Genomic DNA, 27,235 nt, shown 5'->3' with positions numbered 1-27,235 from the left:
GGAGGTGAAGCTGCTCCTTTGTGCGCAGCCTCTGGGGAGACCACCTCTCCGTGCGCTCTCGGCGGCCAGTGGAGGCGCGCTGGTGTCGCTGCCTCGCTTGGAGTACCGCTTTCCCAGCCCCTATCCATCACTCTGATTGTCAGGCCTGTCACTCGGGGCTTCTTGCTCCAGGACTACCCGTCCCTTACTCCGTCGCGTTCATCTACGCCTTGAGACAACATGAGAACTCAAGATGAGGATAGGCGATTTCAGAGGGGTTCTTCAAACACACAAATAACTATCCCAGAAATAATAAATAGCAATCACAAACCTTTATCATGCTCAGGAAAGAGGATAGCAGGCACTACTCCCAGGCCCTATCAGTCATATACTAAACTAAATCTGCTCCCTGGATAATATCTCACTGGGTAACTATTTACATTTTTTTTTTACAAGCTGTAAAAAAAAAATACTGTTTTCTGGGCAGTATGTACAGACCTTGTAGAAATTACATAGGCTTTCCCTACCTCAATTTTAATCCTAGTAAAATCAGGGTAAAACGAATGCCAAGGGCTGCCCTGACTGGGGGATGTCTTCCATACTGCAGCAAGAAGAGGGGGAGATCCCATTTATTTTATTGTGGTGGTCTCTATCCCCACCGTCCCCAGCTCTTCTCATGCCAGCCTCTGTGTTCTGACGTCACTACCCTTACCACCAGCACATTTAAAAGTCCACTGGAGGGCTGCTTCAACCTTCAAGGCCTTTGGGAGGCTGCTCTACAGAAAGAAAACTCTGGAATGGGACAACGAGGGCCTTGGCAGGCACCTTCAAGGAGGAAGGGCTGGGAAGAGGGGAGGCCTAGGGAACAGTGAAAGATGAAAGGCTCCTTCTGGATCATTGTAACCAACTCAGCTGGGAGAGCTGGCCAGGAACTCCTTCTAGGACCCAAGCAGATGTGGGTTAGGAATGATTAATGGGGATTCAGTTGGGAGCAAAGCAGAGGGGAAGAGAGAGAAAAGGCAAATCTAGGAATTTGGAAGGAAAAGAGGGACAGGAGGTGGGGATTTCAAAAGGAGAGGGGGAGAAGGCAGGAAAAGGACGAAGGAATATTTGCTCTCTTGTTAATGGGGATAAGAGAAGAAAAAGGTAGTGAATGATTGAAGGACTGAGACAGGAGGAGATGAGGCCAGACTCTGGGTGGAGGGTGAGGAATCTGTCTAGGTAATAATGTATTGTCCTTTAAAAGATACCCACTGCCTTAGCTCACAGCAGCGATCACTTATAGAAGCTGGGTGCCAGACAGCACTGGGGTGGAGACCAGGCCTGGTTCCCCTTCCTGGAAACTGCTAGCAAGGCAGTAGGGAGGCTCTTCCTTCCTGCTACTATCACCTTAAGAGAGAAATTGGAAAACCATACTTAGCCAGGCCAGAGGCCTATTAAACACTTCTGGATGATGATTACAATCAGTATTTGGTGTTGGTTTAGCTGAAACACTAATCTATGCAGTCGTAAACGGGGCCCTAGTAGCCTAAAGCAAGGACAATTTGCAAAGGAATGGCTTGTCACCTGGAAGGGAATGAGGCTCTGTGTTCAGCTGGGCTGTTAATGGCAGGCCCCGCTGTAGGCAGAGCATTGTGTTACGAGTGCGTTGAAAAGCTCGCGCAAGTTTTACTGGGCATATGGTACACTTCTGCCCTTGCAGAAGACTGGTGAAGGGACCTCCCTCTCTCCAGGACCTTCTCACGTAGCCCTGGGAGTGAGCAGCACCAGTAATACAGGACAGGGCTAAGGGCTGTTGGAGAATGCCCCAAGCCATTGCGGTGAAGAATAGCAGTTTTGGGTGTCAGGCACTTGGTAGGTATCAGGCACTGTTGTAACCATTGCCATTTATACGTGGAGAGACTGAAGCATAGGGAGGTTAGTCCCTAACTCAGTGTGGCAGTGCGGTCACTTGGAGTCAGGTCTGTCAGAGCCCCACCTCTGACCACTGGCTGGGGTGGTCCTGGGCCAGGAAACCTCCCTAAGCTTCGGTTCTGTCCTGTGTAAATGTAAGGGTGGCCACGTCAGAGTCGGGAGGCCAAAAGCAGACTCTGCATGTCACCTGTTTAGTGCTTTGCACAAAGGAAGTCCCAGGTAAATGATGGCTGTCCGTGCGGCCACCCGCCTCTGTGGGGGCAGTTGCCCTGCAGAGCAGCCACAGCAGCAAACGGATCCTGAGGATCCCAGCCGGGGAACCCATCAGAAAACCCAAGCTGTCCTAGGTTTCTACCCAGATGAGAATACCCCTCTCCCAGCCTCTAATCAAAGGTGTCTTTTTAAACAAATGCCCCTCAGAAGCCATTAAGGAAATCCTTTAGGAAATTTAGAATATGTATAGACTTTTTTTTCAAGCCTTCAATTTACATAAAGTTCGCCACCCAGGAAAAAATGCCCGAGTCAGATAGAGAGCAAGAGGTGGTAGATGTGTTGTTGTGTGGGGTTAACGTGGGCTTTCCAGGCCTTGCTGAAGCAGAACTGCCTGAATGATTGCCTCTCTCTGCATAACACTCAAATCCTAATGGCAACAACATGAAATAATATCTCACTGGGTAACTATTTACATTTTTTTTTTTTACAAGCTGTAAGAACTCTGAAAAGTCTGCCGCACAGAGAACTTGGTTTTCCTCTCTGGCGCTTAATATCTTTCTGCGGCTGGCAATTACTGCCTTGGCCAGGAGCCCTGATGTAGTGCACTAAGGCTCAGGGCACACGGACCCACTTCCTCGTCTGGCCCATCTCCGGGGCTTCAGACACAGCCCAGGGGTGGGAGATGTCCAGAGCGGTCTGAGAAGCAACGGGGTTAAAGTAAGAACCGCTGGCCTTCGGGGAGCCCGCTCAAGTAACTCCCTCTTTATTATCACCCTTATCGCCTGGCATTTGCCATTGTGTGTTTACTTGTCCATTCTTCCCCTGGACTGCTCATGCTTCTGGATTGTCCTCATCCTTTGTATTCTTACTGCCTAATATGGGTGTTAACTGTCGTCCCAGTTGCCAACACTGGGAGGCGAGCATTGATGCCAGCATTTGGCACACATTATCTCATTTAGTCCTATCACAGAGTTTGGTAGGCCCTGTCATTAGGAGGTGGGGGCCTATTGACACCCCCATTCAGAGGGGAGGAAGTGGAGGCCCAGTGGGGTTAAGTGACTTGCCCAAGGTCCTGGCTGATAAAAGGTAGGGCTGGGATGCAAATCCAGGCAGTGTGAATGCCCTAAATGCCCAGTGAATGTTTGCTGATGAATGAAAACAGGAATGTTACACATGGATGGCTATTTATTTATATTTCACCTTTCCATGGTCCCCAAAAGATTCAAGGTGGATGACTTTGTATTTTTCAAAATGGGAGCTCTAAAAACATGTCGCAGTGTCTTTTCCCAGATACATGTTTGTGTTCATCATTTCACAATTTTCTGAGGTATTTGGGCAGGTGTTTTTAATCCCTTTTGACAGATGAAGCATTGGGCTCTGCGAGCTTATGGGGGAGTCTGAGGTCCCACAGCGATCCGCTGGCAGAGGCCTTCCTTTCTCCCTCCCTCATTCTCCCATCTCCCAGCCCATTGCCATGTGGCTGGGGAGGTAATTCCTAGTTAAAAAAGAAGGAGGAATTAACTACTTTTCCTTCCCCTAGAATTTCCTTTGGAGATGTGGGGGGAAGGAATGGACAAAAGGCTCTGCAGGCTGAAGCTTATCTTCAAGCCCTGGTGTTTGATCTGGGTCCTTGAGCAGGGTGCTTTGAAGAAATGGTTTCGTTTATGTCCTATCAGCCCCCAGGGAGATAGGCAGGGCTGGTCTGGGAGAGGCGAGATGCTGTAGGTGAGCTTGTGAAGCTCTGCTCCCTGCCTCTGCCCCACCCCATATATCAGCCTTAGCCCAGGGCATTCACCCTTGACCACTTTATTCCTTTGGGCCTGCAGTTCTTAAAGATTCCTCTTTTAAGTTGCAAATACTTCTGTGAGGAATCCTGCCTGCAGTCATTAGCTAACACCTCAGCTGTGATTAGCAGTCAGTGAGTCTGTCACTGAGGGTAATAATAATGTTTATTGAGCACTTACCCTGTGCCAGAGGCTGTTCTGAGCTGCTCACATATAATAATGCATTTATTTCTCACAACAAACTGTGGAGGGGACTCTGCTGTGAGGCCTGTTCGATAAGCAAAGCCCTGAGGCCCTGAGAGGTTAAGTAACTTGCCCAAGTTACACAGCCAGAAAGTGGCTCAGTCCAAGAAGTGGTTTCCTAAGCCAATCTTCTGAGAAGCACTTGAGGGAGAGGCTACCGCAGGAACAGAACAGCAGGAGAAGCTGAAAACCAATGGCTTTCTTCGTTTTTCAGAGCCCTGGGCTTCTGGATCAGGATTTTCCTTTCATCCAGAGGAAGGAGAATACTGTAGGCAGAAAATTGAGGCAGGGAAGGAAGCAGAAGCACACTCATTCAGTAATTGACCTGGAGTTCATTCATTCCATTACTCCTAATGGCCACTTGATAGGTGCAGGCCCCAGGAAGTGCACAGGTAGTAAGGACCAGGCAGGCTAGTGAGTCCAGGCCTCCAGCCCGTCTGGTGTGCACTTCCCACAGTTCCTGGAAGGCAGGGCAGCTCTTCCCTTTGGGCATCTGTGTGCTTCATTTGCAGATTAGAAAAAAAAAGTCAGGAGACCCAAACTTAAATTCTACTTAGTACCCGGTGTTCTTAAGTGCATTTACTCAAAGTTAAATTTGATCCCACTAACACTCACTGCTGTTTTCTGGGTGCTTGTGTAGTCCATGCTATATGTGTTCATACTCTGTTTCTTATCTGGGTATGTGGGGAGTCCAGGAGTAGAGGGAAAGGCCCTGAAACGGAAGTGGGGGCCATGCTTACGCAAACAGCTGCCCCCACGCACTGAGCTTCCCCTGGCTGGAACCAACTGGTGCCCCTGGGCCTCCAGAAGACCTTGGTGGGTGGCAGACTGGAGTATCTCAGTTGCACAGGATGGTGTCACACCTGCTTCTGACCCTTCTGTAGGCTCCAGCCATGAAGGTGATGATGTTTCCATGATCCCCCACTTCTGGTGGATAAGCCTCTAAGCTTGCCCTAAGCAGGAGCCTTTTAGGCTGGGCTTCAAACCACCTGGGATGTGCAGTTCTGAACTCATTTCAGCAAATGCAATTAGAAAAGGGGAGAGCTGCTCAGGCAGTGGCTCAATTATCACTGGTTGTATTTGATAAAACCAAATTCCAAGATGTCAGAGCAATTTCGAGGAGCGTTTATTTCTGTGGCCCTCTGCCAACCTCTGCTCAGAGAAGGAAACCTGAGAGGTGGGGTCCCAACCAGCTCTACTGCTGCAAGTATCCAAGTATAGTGGTCTATTCAGAGCAGGGATTTACATAACCAGTCCCCTTTAAAAGTGATATAAATTATTTTTAGTTAATGAAGAATGAATTTATTTATTTATGTTCAAGTGCATTCCTGTAGCACCAGATTCCAAAGCTGTGAGAATGGACAGTGAGAAAACCTCCCTGTAGGTATGTAAGCTCCCTCCCTGAGGCATCAATGCTATGAGTTTATTGTCCATCCTTCCACAGCTATTTTGTACATGAATTAGCAAATACATATATATTCTTTCCCTCTTTTATACACAAATGGTGGCATACAAACTTATGCCATTGCTTTGAAAGAATTAATATATTTTGGGGATGGTATTATGGGGTTCTGTTTTATTTATTTGTTTTTTCATGTTCACCCCATCATTACATGTACAAAGATTTCTGCTTTTACATGGTTCTTCTAACTGGTTCCTTACTGGTGGACATTCAGACCGCTTCATGTATATCATTTTCCATGTGTGCTACTCTAATTGTAGGATGGATTTCCTAGGAGTAGAATTGCTGGGTCAAAAGCTATCTGCATTCAAAACAAACCCCTTTAAGAAGGGGGATAGGACAGCCTTGGAGTAAACTGAGAGTGCAGCTGGGGAACTCAGGCAAGGAAACAGGGAGACACCCTGGGACCTTCTGGTCACACTCATGTGGAGAACTTGGAAGGCTTACTAAGAAGAGGTTCCTTTTCCATCTTTGGATTTAAGAAAACATGCCTGCTTTTCTCTCTTCTTCCCCCCCTTGCCACCATCTCCCTCATTTAGTAGAAAAAGAAGGAGAGAAATATTCAAGTCTGGCCTAAAAGAATCCAATCTACTGACAGACACCTATTTTAATTTAGCAAACTTCCCAATAAGTGAGCCTAACATGGACTCGGATTATCTAGACTTTTTTTTGTTCATGCTCAGTAAAAGGCAGAGGTTTGCATCCAGGACGGTACATAAAATGGTTTTGGTGGTGGTAGAGGTTCGTCTCCAGTCCTAGCTGTGAATTTCCAGAACGAGGCCTGTGCAGGTCTGGATGGCCTCACCTCACGGAATCAATCATTAATCAATAATTGTTGGTAGAGTGCTCACCAAGGCGGGTGTCTTCATTTTGGTCTTGTTTTTATTTTTGAACAGGTACTGCCTGCAGAATTCAAAAGTACAAAAGGGCACGTTCAGATGATTTCTCAACAAGGGTTGAGACGATGAGTTTTCTGTTTTGTCAACCATTTGCCAAGCGTTCCCCGGGTGTACAGACAGGTGTCCCTTCTCGTGGCAGAGCCAGGCAGCTCCAGCCTCGCTTTTGCCCCCTTGCTTTCCATGCCACTCCTGGGCCTCTTTGGGCTATAGTCAAAGCTCACTTTTTGTTAGCAACCTTGACTTTGTGACACCAGGAAGAACCAAAGGGGGACTGGGCAGTGTTGAGGGTTCATGAAATAAGGATAAATTTACCTTCCAGGTTGTCTAAAGTAGAATTCCACTGTCCTGAAGCACCTTCTTCAGATCCCCTGAGGCCCCCTTGTCTCCCAGGGCCTGTCATTGCTAAGTTCAACGCAGCTGCTTTCTGCCAGACTGCCTTTGTTTTGCTCATTATTTCCTTAAATAAATAGGTAAAAAAAAAAAAAATTCAAGCCAGAAAAATGATAGTAGTTACACCACAAAGAGATTGTGTCCTTTTGCTTACATTTTTTTCCCTGTTCATCAGGCCTGAAGGGGCTCACAGGCCCCTCTCCTCTCTAAGCTGGGTGAATTTTCACCACTGCAGTCAAAATGCATAATGCCAATCTTATTTATGACAGGAGACATGTTTTAAAACAGTTGTTTTAAAACAACTGACAGAGATGCAAAATGGGAAATGACAAGAAAGTGAGATTTTTGGTAGGGAGGGCAGGGTGAGGAGGGGAAATAGGATGCTGGCAAAGGAGAATGGTGTTTTCCTTATTAAAAGTTGGAATTCATCCTTTATTCCTGGAGCAAATCAAGAAAAGCATCCCTGAGGAAAGCTGGGGAAGGGACATTGCGTAATGACAGTACTCAGAGGCCAGAGCAATAGGTGCTCTGGGGCTGCTTCTTATGGGACCGTCTCGAAAGGCTATGCTGTATGAACACTTAGAGGCCATACAGGGGCAAGAAGAACAGCGACCTCCCCTGTGCGATGTCCCCAGGCAACTCCACAATATCTATGAGGCGCCCGATCTCTGCCCTTGACAGATGCTTCCCGTCTGGCCAAGATTCCAGGCTGGGCCCTCTCAGAACAGCAGGAGCCCAGTAAAGGCTGTGCTACAGATTTCTCATTCCCTGTGGGCATAGGGGAGAGAAAAACAATTTTCTCATCTGTGTTTAGGAGTCTTTCCTACAGCCAACAACTGGAATTTATAATCTGCTTCTTATAGCTGTTCCTGCCTACAAGTCTGGAGGGACAGTGACAGAAGATGAGACTTCCCTGATCTTTAGAAGAGGAGAAACAGAGGGCAAAAATCAAGAACAAAAAAGGGAAAGTCAGAAAAAGGGAAAGGGACTTGGACGGGAAAGGAGCAACGGTCTCTGCTGTGACAGTGGGTTTTAAAGAAGTCTCCGGAGGGGCTGACAGGACCCAGCGCATGGAAAGGAGTTGGAGTTCTCTTGCCACATCTTTTTAGAAGCCTTGTTTTTTTATTCGTGGTTTGGGAACCTGCAGCAGCGGTGGCTCCACTTTAAGATCTTTGACTTTTTCTCCTTGATTTCTGGACATGATCATGTTGATATAGGACTTGGTGGATCAATTCAACCAGCTCATCTCTTAGATGGGCAGTGACACAGCCAGGTCTGCAGGGCCTTGCACCCAGGGGCCCACTTATACCCTGTGGTGGGGCTGGGCTGCCTCTTTGACTCAACCTTCAGGTCAGACTGTGCAGGATGGGTAGTTAAAGCATTTAGTCAACTTCCTCCTTGGGGACGTGAATTCAGACCGTTTGAGAGCACACCCACCCCCTCAACAATCCTGCAAGCAAAGCAGGATGTTAGTTTCTCAGATCTCAGTATGTTTTGCCAAATAAGAGAGCGTTAATACCCGCTGCCTCCCCACTCTGCATGAATTGGATTACTTAAAGCATCTTTTTGGAGACATCAGCAGTTTAATAGAGGCAATAAGTCAGGGCTGCCCTTGTGTTTTATTTTTCTGCCAGTATTTACTTAATTAAAGAATGCAAATTAAAACACCTTAATTTATATAATATCAATACAGCGCCTTAAAACATTTGGCATGACTACTCTGGCACGTCCCTTACATAAACTCGTCAGAGCAGCGCTAATAAAAATGAAAAAGGTTGTAAATCAAATTTAATTTATTCATCTTCTGTTTGGTACAAAAGCATATGCCAAATTCAAGTTATTTATGAGCGCGTCATAACAATAGGCCTTTTGGTTGGTCGCAAATGACAAAAAAGCGTTTTCCAAGGGATGTGAGTTTTGATTTTGAAATGTCTCTAGATGCAGCTATTTTCTGGGCTCTGATCTCTATAATTTATAATTTTGCACCCATATCGCCAGAACAAAATAGATTTAGATATTGGAAAGCGTATCGAGCCTAAAAAAAACGTGGCAATATCTGCTCAAAAAGGGACCATCTGTATGTAGACTGACATATACACTATAGGTTTTATGGAGCGTGAGTCTTCAGGTGAGATAAAAGGTCGGTGATTTGTATCAGATTTCTAGAATGTTCCATTAAGAGGATTATCACGCAGGAGGCTCCCATACAGACAGTGTCGGAAGGGATTTGTTGTGCAGCTGCTTTCTGGGAAGCTTGGAGATGAACTCCACGTACATGAGTAAATACTCAAACACCCATTTTCATCTCTCCTGTCCTTTGCTGATTTATCTTCCTTTGTCTGGTGGATCTGAGCATAGAGTACATTTTATTCAGACCTGGAGGAAGAACTTTAGGCTCCACTCAGGGGGTACAGAGGGATGGCAGGCTGTCCTCCCATGGCAAAGCTCCCTAATGCAATTGTCCTTTTCAAACTCCCTTCTTTGCTCAGCTTTGAGCTTCATCCTGTTACTCAAACAGGTGTCAGGGCATGTGGGAGAGTTGGGAGAGGTTTTGGAAAAACACTGTCCACCCTTATCCAGTCCTGAAAGACCCAAGCAAATTCACAAATCCAACTCTCTTGCCAGCCCGTGGCCTCCCTCCTGGGGAGGAAAAACTCAGGACAATACTCTGCCCTATTTTATTCATTTTCTTTTAATGTGAGCATCATTAGCTTGGCGGAAGAGGTAGACAACTGTGGTTCCTCACTTGGGGAAAGGATGGGCAGAGGTGGCAACTGGCGACTTTCTGTGACCTTGACAGCCAGGGGTCTTGGGCTGGCACTAGGGCTGTGGGGAGACTACAGCAAACCTCAAATAAGATACATTCTGGTGGTTTCCTTTTTGATATTAAAAACAGTACTATACATTGCACATTGGTTCCATTTAGTGTGATGGGATGCCCTCCCTTGCCTCAGACTCACTGCGACAGTGAGCTAGAAACTCTAGTCTTTAAAGTAGATGCTCCTTCTTGGGGGGTACCAAGCGGAGCTAGAGAAGGTCCTAGAAAAGTTAACTTCCCCTAGCCTCCATGCCCTCCCAAGCTCCCCCTACCCTTTCCATCTTGTAGTTTCTCACTGGGTGAAGGAAAAAGAGAGTCTGTTGTGGTGGACTACCCAGACTGAGTGACAGGCTGAGCCCTCTGTGTTCTGTCAGGACACATGGCATCAGTCTCTCTGTGGTTGGGTCGGAGGGAGCACTGTGGGTGGTTCCTAGAGGCGTCCACGCAGAGCCTATATACATCTCCATGTGTGATCATGGGCACACTCGTTCTCACTTTTTCTTACTACATGTCATCTTTAAAAGGAAAACCTTGCCTTTATATTTATTTGTACCCTTCCCACCTCCAAAAAAGATTGGAAGTGGCTTACAATTCAAAACGCAGATACAGTAAAACCTGGAGCCATTAGCAGAAAAGTAACCAGATCAGAGCCAAGTACAAAGGAGGAGGGGAAGGAAGAAGCAGAGTAATTATACCAGACAGGGAAATATTTAGATTAAGGAAAACTAATGCAATTCAGAACGGAACCCAGCTCCCAACTCCCAGGTAGCTTGGCAGGCGGCTGCCAGCTATTCGGAGAACTATAGGCTATTGCACCTCAAAGGCAGGTTTAAATTCCTCCTGAGGGCTCACTGACTCTCAGAGCTTGGTGAAGCTAGTTCAGCTCTCCGTTTCCTCATCTGTGCAGTGAGGATTAACTCAAGTCATCACAGAGTGCTTGAGGAAATGCAATTCAACAGCAATGAGAGCAGCTCTTACTTAGCCTGTGCCATGAATAGCTACTCTTCTAAGTCTTTTACACAGACACAGTTCATCAATTGTAAGTTGCATTTTTCCACGTTCTTAACCTCTCTGGCACTGATTAAAAAAAAAGCATTGTATCACATTGTTTTGCAGCTTTTCTTTCTTTTTTTGTTGGACCTAAAATAATGGTGCACTGAAGATTAGATGAACTATATTATTAACTCCTTTAAGCCTCCCAATAACTCTATGAGGTAGGTGCTATTTTTGCCCCATTTTACAGGAGAGGAAACTGGGGTATTGAAAATGTAAATGACTTGTCCAAGGGTTATAGCTGAGAATGTGACCCTAGGCTGTTTGACTTTACCACTAGACTAATACTGCCTTTCAACAACTATTTCAGCAACAATTATTTCAAATTTCACTAACAAAAATTTCATTCTTGGGCACTGGGGATATAAAATAAAAAGGCACATACTTGCCAAAGGATCGGACTCCAGTGAGGGGGACAACATGTAAACAAACCATATCTTGGGGCATTGAATTAATGGAAATATACCCGAGGCATTGAGGTAGAGGAGGGGGAGATGATCTGTTTTTCTGAAGCCTCTGTCCTAGGCTGAGCTCAGTACTAAAAACTACTCCTCCAGCAGGTCAGGAGGGACCTGTGTCTTCTTGGCTTTGAGAGGAGTCTATTGGGTGGACCTTGAATGACAGCCAAGGAACAACCTCAGTGGTCAAGTTCCAGCAGCAGAGAACAAGAGCACAGGTACTTCCTCTATGGCCATTTCCTGTATGGGCACAGAGGAGAGCTGGGACAGAGATCTTACGGAAGCACCGTGTTCTCAGGCAAGGTTGGGGTAGAGACAAAGAGAGACGTTTGGTCTCCTAAGGTTAGCGCTGGAGGTTCTGTCCCTGGTCATTCAAACCAGGAGGGTGGGGAGTCAGGGGAAGACCGAAAAGGGGGCAAAGAGGGAAGGGAAACAGGAATAAGCCACCTGTTTGGAGAAAGAAAATGCAATTTCAAAAGGGGTGGGACAGTAGCCTTTGGGCCGCAGTGAGGGCCTGGGAACGAAGGAGCAGATCTGGAGGGAGGATGCCTGTGTCTGAGACCTGATTGTGCTTCTTGGGAGCACGCTATTCTTTGAGCCTCCATTTGATCATTTAAATAACGGGCATAACAACATTGCACTCAGTACTGCACATGGTTAAGAGAGCAACCAAGATAACACAGGTGGAAGGACTTCGCAGACTAGAGAATGCTGTGCAAATGTGAGCTATGGGGGTTGTCTTCGTGGCCAGGAGCCTGCTCTTTCCTTTCCTTCCTTGCTGTATGAGCTGGGACGAGTTACTAAGGGGGAAAAAGAGAACAGCACACGGCGTGGGGCTTGCCCACAGTCTCAGGCAGTCCTTAAAGCAGCCTGACATACTTGAAGCTCCTCCTGGTTGGGGGTCCCACTGACCTAGTGAGAAAGTGTGGGTGTTGCAGGCCCTGCACTAGAGTTCAGGGACTCTGCCCCATGGGTGGGGATGGCGTCCTAGCCTTCATCACTCACTGCCCCCACCCTGTGGGCCTCAGCCAGCAGCAAATGTCTGGACACTGAGAGCTTTGGGCTTATCTTCTCCCATCAACAAAGAAAGCTCAGCAGCCAATAAATCATGATTTAACAAACCAATAAACAAAACCAAAGCGAATCCATTGCACCAGAACTTCACTGATAAAGATTATTTTCTAAAATTTCAAGCCCTATAGTATTAAAGCTTCTCCTGGACCAAACAAGAGTGGGGTGGAATCCCACTGGCATTAACCACGGGTTGGCTGGGACCCAGTGAGGTTGGCCAGGGTGCTGCCTACAGGAGGGAGAGGCCCTGAGGGCCTGGACCCCAAGTCCAAGGGCTCCCGCTCTGAAGGCCTTCCAGCCCAGCCTGGGAGCGGGTGGGCGCTGTCCCAGAGGAGCTGGGGACTGGTGTTAACAGACCACTAGGCGAGAGCAGAAGCTGACCCCGCCTTCTGCGGCCTTGCCAGAGGGAGAAGGAAGGAGGAAGAGGCCTGCCAGGAAGGGTAAAGCAAAAGCAAAGGCTTGCAGGGCGAGGCGTGAGGACAAGGAGGGGAAAGTGTACGGAAGAGGGCTGGGCCAGCCAGAGAGGGGGTGCCCCCCCAGGAAGGCCTGGCAGCCCCACTGAGCACCCCCAGGCCTCTCCCCCTGTCCATCCTCACCCTTTTGGGAGACTCAGGCCTTCCGAGCAGGGCCTGCCTTCCTTGGCAGCAGACAAAAGGCCATTTCTGAGTTACACAGAAAATGTGTTACTTTGTCAGAGGGCCGGGAAAGGCTGCCCGGCCCAACGTGCAGGGCCGAGCGGGTGTGGGCAGAGGGGGGTTGTCAGTCACAGGAACCCTTGGTGAAAGGGGCCCCTTGTCAACTTCCCCTGCCTTTGAAGTGACTGGGATGGAGGTGCTCAATTAAAAGCCCATCAGTCTGTAAGTAAATCAACTGCCTATCAGGCCTGTCACATCAAACAAACGATTATTACCCCAGCCCGCCCACCCCATTAATCTGGCTGTTCCTTCTTGACGGCCCAGGGTCAGGTCTCCGTAAATCCTGTACTGGATCGCAGCCACCTGGATTGGGATGAAAGCCCCGGAGCAGCCCGAGGCTGGCTCCGGCGTTTCCCAGCGGCCCGGAGGGCGGAGGGGACCCCGAAGGGCAGCGAAGGGGTGCAGACGGGGCGACGGGAAGAGGTCTGCGGCTGGACAGACACAAAGGGACAGAGACAGAAAGACACAGATCAAGAGAGCGAGCCTGAGGACATAGGCCAAGATAGAAATACCTGGAAGAGGAGACCAAAGAGGATGGGACCGGTGCCATGAGGACTCCCCGAGGATGCTAAGCATGCATAGAGGCTTCCGGAAGACGAGGAGGCGTCGGTGTGGCGTTTCCCGCACCCTGAGCTCTGAGTCTCAAGAGTCGGAGTGATCAGTTTGAGCGGCTGTTTCCTCAGCTCTCCTTCCGTGCCTGCGCAGCCCCCAGACGTCACCTTGCAGAGGAAATGTCGGTGGGGAGAATGGAGAAGCTCAGCCAGGGCTTTGCTGAGTGATAGATACTCTGTATGGGACATCAAATTATGTGATGGCCAGAATTTGATTTTCTGCTATAAAAGGATATAAACAGACAAACTGGACTGAAGTGTCAGGTCCTGATGTTCTGCTGAGCAAGTCCCTATGGAGTACTTAGTTCCAGGGCATTTCTACTGGGCTCGGAGGGTTGTTTGGCAGGTTCTTTCTGCCCCTGCGATCAAGCTTTGGCTTTTTCCTATTATAGACCAGAAGGAAAGATGGGGTGAGAAGAAGAGGAGACAAGACAGCTGTATTTTGGGATGGAAGGAGGGGTTGGGTAGTGGGTGAAGGGCAGGAGGGGGTGAGGAAGGACATCTAGCTTCCAGCTTAGAAGAACAAGGCTTGCTTTTTAAGAGAGGGAAAGAACAATCTTTCCCTAAATGGCTGTCCAGAGGTGCCCTAAGGCACCGTTCACCCCGAGTGGTGATGTTTCATCTTTAAGAAGGGCCACCACATGCCTTCCCTGCTACTAGAGGAATAATTCTCCTAAGGAAATAAGAGATGGAACTGGAGTAGGGGGGACTGAGGAAGGGAACTTCTTCCCTTCTCTCCAACAGGGATCTGGGTGCCCAGCCTGGAAGCCTATGGTGACTTCTCACTAGACAAAGGAAGAAAAATCCAAAGACTGAAACTGGATCTCTATCTTACAGGACACACAAAGATCAGCTCAAAATGGATTAACAACTTAATTGTAAGACCTGAAGCCATAAAACTCCTCCAAGAAGACATAAGCGGTAAACACCATGAAATCAGCTTTGGTGATGGATTTCGGATTTGACACCCAAAACAAAAGCAAAAATAAGCAACTGGGATGACATCAAACAAAAGCTTCTGCACAGCAAAGGAAACCATAACAAAATGAAAAGGCAACCTACAGAGTGGGAGAAAATACTTAAAATTCTTATGTCTGACAAAGGGTTAATATCCAAAATGTAAAGACATCACATAACTCAACAGAAAAACAAGCAAACAATCTGACTGAAACATGGGCAGAGAACCTGAATAGACATTTTTCCAAAGAAGACGTACAGACGGCCACTAGACACATGAAACAGTGTTCCACATCACTGATCATTAGGGAGACACAAATCCAAACCTCACACCTATTAGAATGGCCGGTACTGAAAAGACAAGAGAGAACAAGTCTCGGCGAGGATGCAGAGCACAGGGAGCCCTCATGCACGGTTGATGGGAATGTCGATTGGTGCAGCCACTATGGAAAACAGGAAGTTTCTCAAGAATTAAAAATAGAACTGCCATATGATCCAGGAATCCCACTTCTGGATATATATTCACAGGAAATGAACACAGGATCACCAAGAGGTATGCTCATCCCATGCTCACTGCAACAGTGTTCACAACAGCCAAGATAAGGAAACAACCTGAGTGTTCATCAGTGGATAAATGGATAAAAATGTCACACACATGCATGCTGTGGAATGTTATTCAGCATGAGAGAGAAGGAAATCCTGCCATTTGTGACAACATGAATGGATCCATCTGACCCTGAGGGTATTATGCTAAGTGACATAAGTCAGACAGAGACACAAATACTGTTTGAAATCACATATGGAGTCTACAAAAGCTGAGCTCATAGAAACAGAGACTGGAATGGCAGTTAACAGGGGCCAAGGGTTGGTGGAAATGGGGAGATATTAATCAAAGAGTATAAACTTCCAGTTACAAGGTAAGTTCTGGGGAATCTAATGTACAGCATGGTGGTTACATGGTATTATATACTTGAGCACTGCTAAGAAAGTACATTTTAAACGTTCTCAGCGCAAAAAAGAAATCGTAATTATGTGATAAGATGGAGGTATTAGCTAATACTATGGTGGTGATGCATGTTGCAGTATATTAGTCTATCATCTTAAGCTTACACCCTGTTACATGCCAGTTATATCTCAGTAAAGATGGAAAAGAAAAGAAGATTCTGGAAGATACTCAGAACATCTGCATTCATCCCTGTCTTCCCCCAGATGGCATGATAAGAACTGCTCGCTGCAGATCTCAGACAGGCTGCCTCCATGACTGCCACATGCTTGGGCCAATGTACAGGGTTTCTCTCGAGCCCGCTGCCCATCACTCTGTGGTGAACTCATTCATTCCATCATCAAGAACCAGGGGCGCAGCAACATTTTCCTTATTCCTCTGAGCTGATAGGCATGTTGGCCCCTCCCAAGTGTCAGGGAGGCCTTTCACAGAGAGAGGAATGGTGCACCGATACTTCACAACGTGGGAGAATTACCTATCTTTCATATTTTCATACATTCATCCAAATTTTTCATATTTTGCATTTACCAATTTACAGGTGTTTAGCATTGACAACTTACCTTTTCTAAGTCCCAGGGTTGCAACAGTGAATATGGCGGGGAAGGTCCAGGATATGTGGAAGCTTTTACAAAGAACTGGGGTGTCTGGCCTCATCTTTATTTATTTGCTTTTTATACACTAATTACACAGGTGTTTGTTAAGCACCTACTTTATCTAAGTAATATGCACCACCAGGAAGCAAGGAAGAATTAGAAACAAATCCTATCCTCTTGAAGGAGAGGCAAGACCCACACTGTGAACCGATCGAATGCATTGTTTAAAGTGGTAGGTGCCATCAGCCAGGAAAGAAGAGGAGAAAGTTCAGAGAGAAAAGAGAATTTATCCAGGTTACTTTTTTGTTAGTGAAGGTCTGGAATTAAGAAAAGTGCTAAGTGTTCATTCATGGCAACTTTTAAATCTACTCTGTAATATAGTAGTGGGCTCATTGTTCTGGGTGGTAATGATAGTGTAACACACTGTCACATCACAGCACCATCACCACCCCCCGCCCTGGGAGGCAGGTGTAGAGAACTCTGGGACTCCATTTCAGGCCTTGTCAGGAGTAGGGTATGGTTGAGAATTCCCAGAAATCAGGGATGTGTCTCTTACAAGAGCAGAGTGTACAGAGGTTAAGTGCGTGGACTCTGCAGCCAGACTACAATTCAAAACCAGCCTTCAAATGCTGGCTCTCTGCTTGCCTGCTGTGAGGCCACGGGCAAATCACTTGAACTCCCTCTGTGTGTTTCCCCATCTGTTAAATTGGGGTGATCACAGTTCTGGCCTCAGAGGGCTATGTGACAATTACCCTCATGCAAAGCATTTACAACAGAACCCCACAGACAGTCCTCACTCAATAATGCCGGTCATTATTATACAAAGTGGTCTCTTGAAGGTATGTTCAGCACAATCCTAAGCAAAAACTTATTAAATTAATGCAATTGTCTTCCTTGATCGAAATGCCCCTGAAAGTCATTTATATTAATTTTACTTTAAGAATTCTCCCAGAGTTCAGCACATGGGTTGGAACATTTGAACCATTTGTTTTTACTAAAGTAATTCTTATTCACATATAATGTCATATGTAATACATACAAGAGAGTGTATACTTGATTATGCCAATTTAGAGTTTCTGTCCCATCACTTGGCCACTCATGCAGAAGTGAACCTTATCTTATTGTGTTTATTATCCCTTTGCTTTTTAGAAAACTTGAGAAAATTAAAGTATAACACACGTAAGAGTAAAATGCTTAAACCTTAAGTATGCAGCTTGATTAAGTTTCACGAAGGATGCAGTTTTGTAGCCACACCTAGATCAAGCTATGCCCTATTACTGGTGCTCCAGCAGCCCGCATGCCCCTTCCCTGCCAGTTCTTTCCTCACTCCCTCTGCAAGGAAACCACCTTTCTGACTTACATCACCTGAGATTAGTTTTGGAATTGTAAGTATGTATTCTTGTGTCTGCCTTTTTTCAGTCAGCACTGTATTTATGAGATCTATTCATTGTTGTTTTGTGCATTAGTTGTTCATTATTTTTCATGGTTGGGTGGTGGTCTGTTGTATGAGTAAACCTCACAATTTATTTTTTCATTCTACTATTAATGGACTTTTGTGTTTTGTCAACTTTTTTGGCTATTTTAAATAAAGCTGCCATGAACTTTCCTGTTCATGTCTTTTGGTGCATGTATGTACTCATTTCTGTTGGGTATAACAGGAGTGTAATTGCTGTGTCATGGAATATGTACATGTTATAATAAATACTTTCAAAAAATTTACTAGAGTGGTTCTAATAAATAGTCATCAGCTGTGTTGAGAGAGTCCTAGTTGCTCCACATCCTTGTCAACACTTGATATTGTTGGCTAAAACATTTTTTTAGCCATTCTGGTGTGGGTAGTGGGCTATTTCTCTTTATCTCTATTTTAGTTGTGTCCAGTAAGTTTTGATATGTTATTTTCTTTGTCATATAGTTAAAAAATATTTTCTGATCTCCATATGTGTTGCAAATATCTTCTCCCATTCTGTCATTTGCTTTTCTCTTTATTAATGATATTTTGTTGTTGACTAGAAGCTTGATATTTTAAGGTAATTTTTAAAACTTTGACTAGTAGGTTATTTAGAAAAGTATGTTCCTTAAATTCTAAATATCTGGAGATTTCCTAGTTATCTTTCTGTTTTGAGGCTCTTGCTCAATTTCACTGTCATCGAGAATATACTCTGAATGATGTCAATCCTTTAAAATATACTCAGAGAACTATGTTAAAATCTCCACCTATATCTGTGGATCAATATTTTTTCTCCCTTAGTTCTGTCAGTTCTTGCTTTATATATTTTACAGCTATGTTATTATGTGTGTACAAGTTTAGAATTGCTATATATTTCTGTTGGACCATCCCCTTCATCATTAGGACACATCATTCAGCAAAACTGCTTGCTTTAAAGTTTACTTTGTCCAGTTCTTCCCTAGACACACCACCTTTCATTTGAATAATCTTTGCTTGGTGTGTCTCTTCTCATCCATCCTTTTAGTTTCAACCTTTTCCAGTTATCTGTTACTGTATAACAAAGCATCCTAAAACTTAGTGGCGTAAACCATCAAGCATTTTATCATGCTCATAGGTTTTGTGGGTAAGGAATTTGGAAAGAGCATAGTAGGGATGCCTTCTCTCTGCTCTGTGAAGCCTGGAATCATGCCTTGAAAGACTTGAATGGTGGGGGCTGGAATCATCTGGAGACTTTTTCACATGTCTGGTACCTGAACCAGGCTAATTGGAGACTGGCCTCAGTTAGGACTATTGCTGGAGTGCCTGCCCATGGACCTTCTATGTAGCTTAGACTTCCATACAGTATGGCAGCCTAAGGGTAGTCAGACTTCTTACACAGTGACACAGAGCTCCAAGAATTAGTGTTCCACTGAACAAGGAATAAGTTGCATAGACTTTTATGACCTACCCTTGAAAATTACACAGTATTTCTTCTGCCATACTTTATTTGTTGAAGGAAGTACAGGCCTGCCCAGATGGGGGAAGGGAGTCAAATCTTTACCTCTTACTGAGAGGAGTGTCAAAAGATTTGTGGCTGTGTTTTAAGGCGGCCACACAACTTTCCTTTTTGTATCTTATGTTTAAGATATGCTGCCTGTAAGTAGCATGTAATTGGATTTTATTTATTTTTATTCAGTCTCACAATCTTTGTCTTTTAACTGGAGACTTTAGCCCATTTATATTTGAAGTAATTACTGACATTAAGGGCTAAACTTATCAACATACTATTTACTTTCTATTTGGTTCCATGTGTTTTTTGTTAATTTTGTTCTCCTTTCCTTCTTTGGATTAATCATGTATTTAAATATTTATTCCATTTCCCTACTCCATTAGCTTGATATTTATACATTTTCTTATTATTTTTTAATGATTACTCTAGAGATTGCAACACGTATCACTGTTTTATTATAACCTACCTTAAGTGAATACTTATATCGTATTCTGGACAATATAAGAGTCTTGCAACATTTTAACTCCATTTACTCTCCTTTTGTCTTTTGTGCTATTGTTAACATATATTTAATTCTATGTATATTTTGCACTCCACAAAACATTAGTGTTATTGTTTTAAACAATAAATTTTAATTTATATTTATCCATAAATTCTATCTTTTTGGTGCTGTTCATTCCTCCTTATATTCCTGTGTTTTGATCTGGAATTATTTATCTTCTGCCTGAAAAAATCCTTTTAGTGTTTCTTTTAATGCAGATATGCTAATGATAAATTTGGTCAGTTTTTGTTTTCCTTAAAATGTCTTTATTAAGTCTTCACTTTTGGAGGAAATTTTTACTGAGTATAGAATGTTAGGTTAGCAATTATTTCCAGCACTTCAAAAATTTCCATTAACTATCTTCTGGTTTCCATTTTTTCCCATTGCTTGGCTGTTTGTTTTATTGTTGCTCTTCTGAAAAAGGAAGTGTTTCTTCCCTACTCTGGCTGTTTTTAAGATTTTTCTCTTTGTCTTTGGTTTTCAGTAGTTCCTCTGTGATTATCTAAGTGTGGTGCTCCTTGTGTTTATCTTGCTTGGGGTTTATGGAAGTTCTTTATTCTATGGCTTGATGTCTTTCATCATTTTTGGACAATTCTCAGCCATTTCTTTAAAAATTACTTTTAGCCCATTATCTCTCTCCTCTCCATCTGGGACTCCAATGACAATCATGCTGGACGTTTTTACCATGTCCCCAGATCTTGTTTACTCTCCCCTCTCCTGCATTTTCCATTATTTTTCCCTCCTTGCTTTGTTATCCTCTCTTTGGCTACACAGAATCTGCTTCTTAGTCCATCTATAGACTTTTTAATTAGTTCTAGGATATCCATTTGACTTTTTAACAAATTTCAGTTCTTTGGTAAAATTCTCTATCTTTTCCTCTATTTTCTTCAACATTTTAATAGCAGTTATTTAAAAATCCCTATTTGAGAGCTCTAATATCTGCATCACTGTTTTTTCCTATTACTTGTTTTTTTTCCACTCTTGATTTTGAGTCATTTGATGTAATTCTTGGCATGCCTGGCAATGACATTTTGAAGATTCATCCATGTTGTTACAAGTGACTGTGATTCATCGATTTTGCTAGTTTATTATATTTCACAGTGTGAATGGACAGTTTATTTCTCCCATTGTCTTGTTGATGGTCATGTGGTTTGTACAATCATTAAAAAAAATCATCTATGTTAAGCTTCTTGCTAACATTTACAATAATGAATTCTGCCATTATTTTCATCCTGGAGAGCAAGTCAGTACAATGACTTTGGACCATTTCAATGATGCCAGTACCAGAATGTGCTATGAATATGATTTCCCCATTATGGCCTCCTTCTGTGTCCTTAAAGAAGCCCATGAACATTTTAGAGCTATTCATTTGCAGTTGTGTTGGCCAGGTGGATGGGCAGTTGATTTCACACTGGGGACACCAAAATCAGGAGCTGGACTGAATCAGTTCATTCTCTGTGGAGTGAAATGGAAAAAAACAGGAGAAGACCCCATTTATTTAGTCATTCCCTCAGAGGAACCATGAAGGCAACTGGAATAAAACTCAGGAAGCAGGTGCCTGTGTGCTTCCAGTCTCCTGCAAAACAATTTCAGCTCCCATGTACATCACCTGAAGTCCTTGAGGCAATTATTCAAAGTGGCTGGTGCCACTGGATGTTTTGTGGGCGCATGGACATGTGCAATGGAAGCCATGTCGGGAGGTTCATTGAGACCGAACTGAGTTTGAATCCTGACTTTGACACCTACTGGATTTTTACAAAGGCTGACTTAGTTCATCCCTTCCACCTTCAATTTCCTCTTCAATTTTAGCACCTTCCTTACTAGATCCTTAGGAGGATTATATGCCAAATTACATTAAAGTTGCCTAGCATAATGCCTGGCATAATCACTGATCATTAGGTGATCAGTGAAAGATAGATTTTGTCATTTTCATCACTGTCGTCACTGTTCTCATCACCACCATGGTGCAGGGAAGCTTCGTGATGAGCAAGGCTCCGGGGCATCTGATGTCTTGCCTGCTCTGCTATTCAGTGTGGCAAGTTTGTGTCCCTGTGAAGGTTCTTGAGTTATCACTGCTCCCCAGGGCTTTTCCACTGCGTTAGGACTGTTTCCTCAAAGAGGGAAGGGGAAGGGTTGTAACCAACTAGGAATGGGGCAGTCAGAATTAGGGTAAGGCCTACTATAATGTTGTCGAGTGTGGAGTGACAGTCAATTTGAAGAGGAAGACAAGTTCTCTGGCAGTCTGCACCAGGGGAGTCCACACACAGCAAAAGATTTTCATCAGTGCCACAGGGCTTAAAGCTGTCACTGAATGCAACTGACTTTTAAATACATTGATAGGTGACGTACACAGAGGCTAAGGAGAGAACCAGTTCTGGCCCTAGGGAGATGAACCAATGATCTGCCATCAGCTTGGTTTTACTCCAGTTCAAGTTAGAGGTTCACTGAGCAAGGTTCTGATCAGTTTCGAACATAGGTCTGGTTCATTTGTTGGATTGTTTATTTATGAGACATTTATGGAACATCTCCCGTGTGCCTAGAGCACTATGTTAGGTGCTCTGGGGCATATAGAATGGTGTATATCTACATATCTCTGCAGCTATATATCTTTATTTCTATCTCTGTCTCTATCTTTCTATAAAGAGCCTTGAGTTCACAAACTCCTTTGTATGGCTTACATATATGAAAGCAGCTATAAAACACGGGATAAAGTGGTGAGGTCATTAGGTCGTAAGAGCTGTGTCAGTTAAATTTTAGGGGAGTTCAGAACAGCGAGAGACCACCACTCTATGTAGGTAGATGGTGTGAAGCCTCTTAGCTATTCTTGCTGCCTCCAGTCTTACCCTTCTCCATTTAATCTGTATGCTGTTGTCACCCTAATAATTCTAAAACACCACTTTCAGTGTGTCCTGTTTTTGTCTCAAAACGCTTAAATGATTTTCTGTTTTCCACTGAACCGATTTGAAGTCCCTTTCAGGCTGTCCTATTATCTCTAGCTCCACAGATGGGATTTCATCTGCTTCCCTGGGATGGGGGTTGGTGGTGTGGGGTTTGTAGGCTGCCTGCCTCGGTTTTGGCCTTCCTCATGTTTTGTGATTCTGGCCTGAGTGCATCTTCCCTTGGGGAGGTTGTCTGTAGAAACTACTTTCCTCTTGATGTCCTGGGTTGTGGAGACCTGCCCACGGGACAGTCCTGGGATTACCTTTCCCTGGGGCCTATGAGTTTCTGTACGAAGATCATGAAGAAGGGTTTTTACCTTAAGTGGCAAAGGGTTTCCACACATGGCCGTTGAACTATATCTTGAGCTGGACAGACATTCTGATTTATGTTTATGGATAACCTAAGCTCTGCTGATTTCTCCTTTCATGTAGGGAGCCTGGCTCATGCTTATGAGGCCACAGGGCCTTTAACCTTGACTCGGCATTAAAACCCAGCCCCTATGGCTTATGTTTTATTGAAGCCCTGGAGGCTTTATGTGAATCACTCCCTAAACCTGTATCTCTAGCCCTAACCTGACCCCTGACCAAATCCTGGAGCTGAACATTCCCATATCCAACTGCCTGCTTGTCATATCTTTTTGGCTATCATAAGATCAGATTTAACATGGTCATAACAGGACTACTGACTTAATAATATCTATGTGTTAAACCCACCACCATGGCATATAAATGAATAAACACTTATTGGGTGCCTGTTGTATACTGTCATTGCAATGATTGTCATCTCATTTATGCCATTATTTATGTATACATTATGACTATGTAGATCCATGTGCTACACAGCATGTATGTGTATGCAGAGCATGATTCTCTTGATTATTTCAGATACGCTTTGCTTTAGGTATTCCAGGAATCTCCAGATTTACAAGAAAGTGCTTTTCAGATAACAGCAGCCCAGCCACTAAGTGTCCCCCGCACCTCCCAACCCCCTGCATTTCTGCCCGGCTTTGCTTCACTCTTTACAAAGGGGAAGCAGCTCTCACAGCTTCCTCCTACCCCAGTGTTTGGACAAGTATGGTCCACCAACCACATGACTTAGGAGTTCTTGTTAAATAGACTGTGTTTTGGACTCTCCCAAGTTAAACTTCCTGGGGGGAAGGCATGTTTTTAACAAGCTCTTCATGTTATTCTTAAGTGCACTGTGGTTTGAGAACTGCTGCCTGAATCCTTTTTCTCCTTTGGCAATTCATCTAAAATATTTATGGAGGAGACTGATCCAGGGAGCCCAGAGAAGAAGGCGCTGACTCACAGCAATTCCTTTCTGCACTAAAGTTGCTGTGAAGGTCTAGCCACATTTAGTGCCCGCAAGCATCTTGCTGAGCTGTAGATTGGACCCTACCTGAACTTTCCGGAACTACAAATTGTTACTTAAAATTTTTTTCAGTGTGTTTCATGTTGTTGGATTAGACACATCAATGTTGGCAAAGGGTGGTGAATCTTAGATATCATTATGGATTGACCAAGTGTCCTAGTTTGCCTGGGACGGAAGAGTTTTCCAGGATACACGAGTGCCAGTGTCCAGACCACGAAGGTTCTGGGCAAACTAGCATGCGTCAGTCACCTCATCAAATGTGTTTTACAGATCAGTTTATGAGTTGAAACTAAATGCACCAGGAAATAATAGATTTGAAATATACATGTTATAAAAAGACTAGTATGGAATGAAATGTATCTGGGGATTAGTCAGATTTATGGGGCAGGATTGAACAATTCCTGACATTGAAGAGCGGGCAGTTTCTCTCATGCTTTTATAAAGGCTTTGTATCTGCTATGTTGTGTGAGGCAGACACTCTTCTTCAAGTCTTGTTGTGTTTTAAGTCGTGTGGTGGAAACGCCAGTGGAGTGAGAATGTTTGTTTCTACCCCTGAGAACTGGCTGAACTAACAATGAGTCAGTTGGTGCCTTATGGCATGTTCCTAAACTGTAGTGAGAGCAAATAAAGAGTGTACAGTCTATTAGAGGGCAGGGGGAGGTACTGGCTAGTGCCTCCCAGGTCCCCGGTCAGAAGTCTGGCGTCAGATCTGGTGGCTGGCTGCTCTTTCTGCTGTCTCTTTGAGCATCCTCTCCAGCAGGGTGACTTACTAGTTAGCAAGGAGGACAGTGCCTAGAGTCCATGATGCTTTTCAGGACTCATGAAATTGTTTTACTTTCTTCTAAATGACAAGAAAAAAAAATCTCTTTGGTCAAAGAAAATGTTATATATGATACTGAGACATTCATCTTTATACCAATGCAGTCATAAAATATTTTTGTGTAAACATTTAAATTAAACTTTTAATAGTTTTTTTTTTCATAGAGAAAAGGGTTCATGAAGGCAAACTGTCTAGGTCCCACAAAAGTCATAATGTGGCCCTTCTCCCCAGGGGGGCAGCTGTTAGCCATTGTCAGCTAAGGTGGAGGAAAAAGCCTTTGGGAGCAGCCAACCCCTGAGGCAGGGCTTGGCTGGGGGAAGGGGTGTGGAGGGCATTCCCAGGGCTGGATCTGTGTGAGCAGCGTGGATGGGTCTGGGGGACACAGGGCCTGTGATCTGCCTAGAAGATGAAGGGTCTACAGAGGAAGAAGGTTGGTTGGGTTCACTTCTGCAACAGGAATGTGAGTTCTGGTGTAGTGATGATGTTTCAGAGTACAGGTTCTTGGTGTCCTCTGACTGGGGTGCTGTTCAGGATTTAGGTTCCTCTTCTTCCTTCAGCAGTAAATCCCCTGTGTGGTTGAAGTGTATCTTCCAAATAAGTATGTCCTAACCCCCAGTACCTGTGCATACAACTTTATTCAGAAATACTGCAATGACCTCAAGTTAAAAAGATGGGTATTCATAAGAGGAAGGAAAAGAAGATTTGGATCCAGAGATACAGTGGCCATGTGGCAATGGTGTCAGAGATTGGAGTGCCAAGAACACCAAGCCGCCAGCAGCCACCAGCAGCCACCAGCAGTTAGGGAAGAGGCATTGGATGGCTTCTCTCTCAGAGCTTCCAAAAGGAATCATTTGGCTTCTTGAACTTGGAGAGAATAAATCTCTGTTGTTTTAAGCCACCCAGCTGGTGGTGTTTTGTAATGGCAGCCCTAGGAAAACAATTTGCCTCCAACCCCCAAACTGTGCTAGGCACATGGTCACCCAAAATAAGACTACATCTCCCAGCCTTCCTTGCAGCCAAGTACCCAAGTTCCTTGCTACCATGTTTTAGCCAATGGGATGTGAGCTCAAGAAACATGCAAAATCTCTCATTGTACCTTTAAATGGAAGTCAGGATGGTGTCTGGCCTCTGCTCTTCCCCCTTCTGGCTGCACTGAATACAGAACGGTGGACACATCGTATTCACCTTAGATTACAAAACAGAAGCCCTGGTTGAGGTTGTCAGGACCATATACTAGAAGGATTCCTGATGCTATGGAGCTGCCTCATTGCCCTGGATTATTTATGCTTTGATTCTTTGGTGAGAGAGAAATAAACTATCATGTTTAAACCACTGTTGTTTTGACTTTTATTATAACAGCCAAATATTTTCTCTGAGTAATGCACTTCTCCTTTATACTCCAGAGACCTGGTTTCCAGCCTTGCTCAGATATTGATATTTGTAAAGGACATCTGGCCTCACTGTCAATAGGGCTGATGTTTTGAGTTTCTTTTTTTCTGATGATAGGAGGAGATTGCATCGAGCCTTTCCTCCTTCCAATCCCCAGGCAGAGCTCCTCCACCCAGTGCGAAACCTCCACGAGTGGGCAGGGCCAGGAAGAGGATGGTTGCCAGGATAAATCTCCTTATGGGGCTGGAATATGCAACCTTGACCTCATCATCAGCCAACTTGACCAGGCTCTGCCTTTCATTCAGCAGATTCCTAGCCAGGCAGATTTGGGTGCTCAGGTGTCTAACCTTATTCCTGTCGGAACACGGGGAGAGCAGGGAAATAAGGTGACTCTTTGTTGCTTCCAAAACCAGCTCTTCTTTTCTGAGAGCAGAACTGCCCTTTACGGTCTTAATCTTGCGCGCAGCTCAGCCTTTTCTTCTTGAAAATGGTTCCTTTTATTTCCATGGGAAATGTCAGCAAAGCTGCTCAGAATAAGACATGTAAAGTGTGTGTGTGTGTGTGTAACTGTGTGAGGGTGTGCTGGGTGGTGCCCAGTGGGTGAGATGTGGAACGAAAGGAAAAAGATACACTGTTTACTGGGTGGCTTCTTTGTGGCAAGGGCTTTACCAGACATCACATCATTTAATTCTCAAGACAGTCCTGAAAGATAAGAATTATCCTCCATATCTTAAACGCGCCTAAACTGGTGTATTCATAGGTTGACAAGCTTGTAAGGGGCAGAGTCTTTTTACATTTGCTTTAAATGACCTTTTCCATACAAATAAATCACGCTGTTTGTTATGTCTGTGAAGCATAATCTGAGAGTAGAAATTCTATAAATATTTGGCTAATCTCATTATGGAACTGGCCACTCTGGAAATACAAGCAGAATAAGTATCTTTGGGGACCTGTGCTATGTAGGTTTTCATTTGCACAAAGTTTGCATCTGTGTTCTCGGGCTTCCTCGTGTCCTTGCATACTTAACAACGTGTGGCCCTGGTTGTATTAGAGGACATTGATTTCACGCTAATGAATGAAGCTAGTACAAGTTTT

General features: G+C 44.6%; 2 long non-coding RNA genes across 3 annotated transcripts in view; one reads left to right on the top strand and one right to left on the bottom strand.

Annotated features, from left to right (window-relative positions):
• LOC108405721 (uncharacterized) overlaps window positions 1–27,235 on the top strand; it is a 77,166-nt gene that overhangs the window by 31,915 nt on the left and 18,016 nt on the right. The window lies entirely within an intron of this gene.
• LOC108405722 (uncharacterized) lies at window positions 4,406–14,024 on the bottom strand. Its single transcript, XR_001855265.3, has 3 exons — window positions 13,492–14,024; window positions 6,807–6,951; window positions 4,406–6,498 (listed from the first exon to the last, which is right to left on the bottom strand). It is a non-coding gene; the product is annotated as an uncharacterized lncRNA (long non-coding RNA).

Source organism: Manis javanica, chromosome 12 (genome assembly GCF_040802235.1).
Source record: "Manis javanica isolate MJ-LG chromosome 12, MJ_LKY, whole genome shotgun sequence".
In the NCBI taxonomy this organism is placed as follows: domain Eukaryota; kingdom Metazoa; phylum Chordata; class Mammalia; order Pholidota; family Manidae; genus Manis; species Manis javanica.
This window is presented reverse-complemented; position numbering and strand designations above follow the sequence as displayed.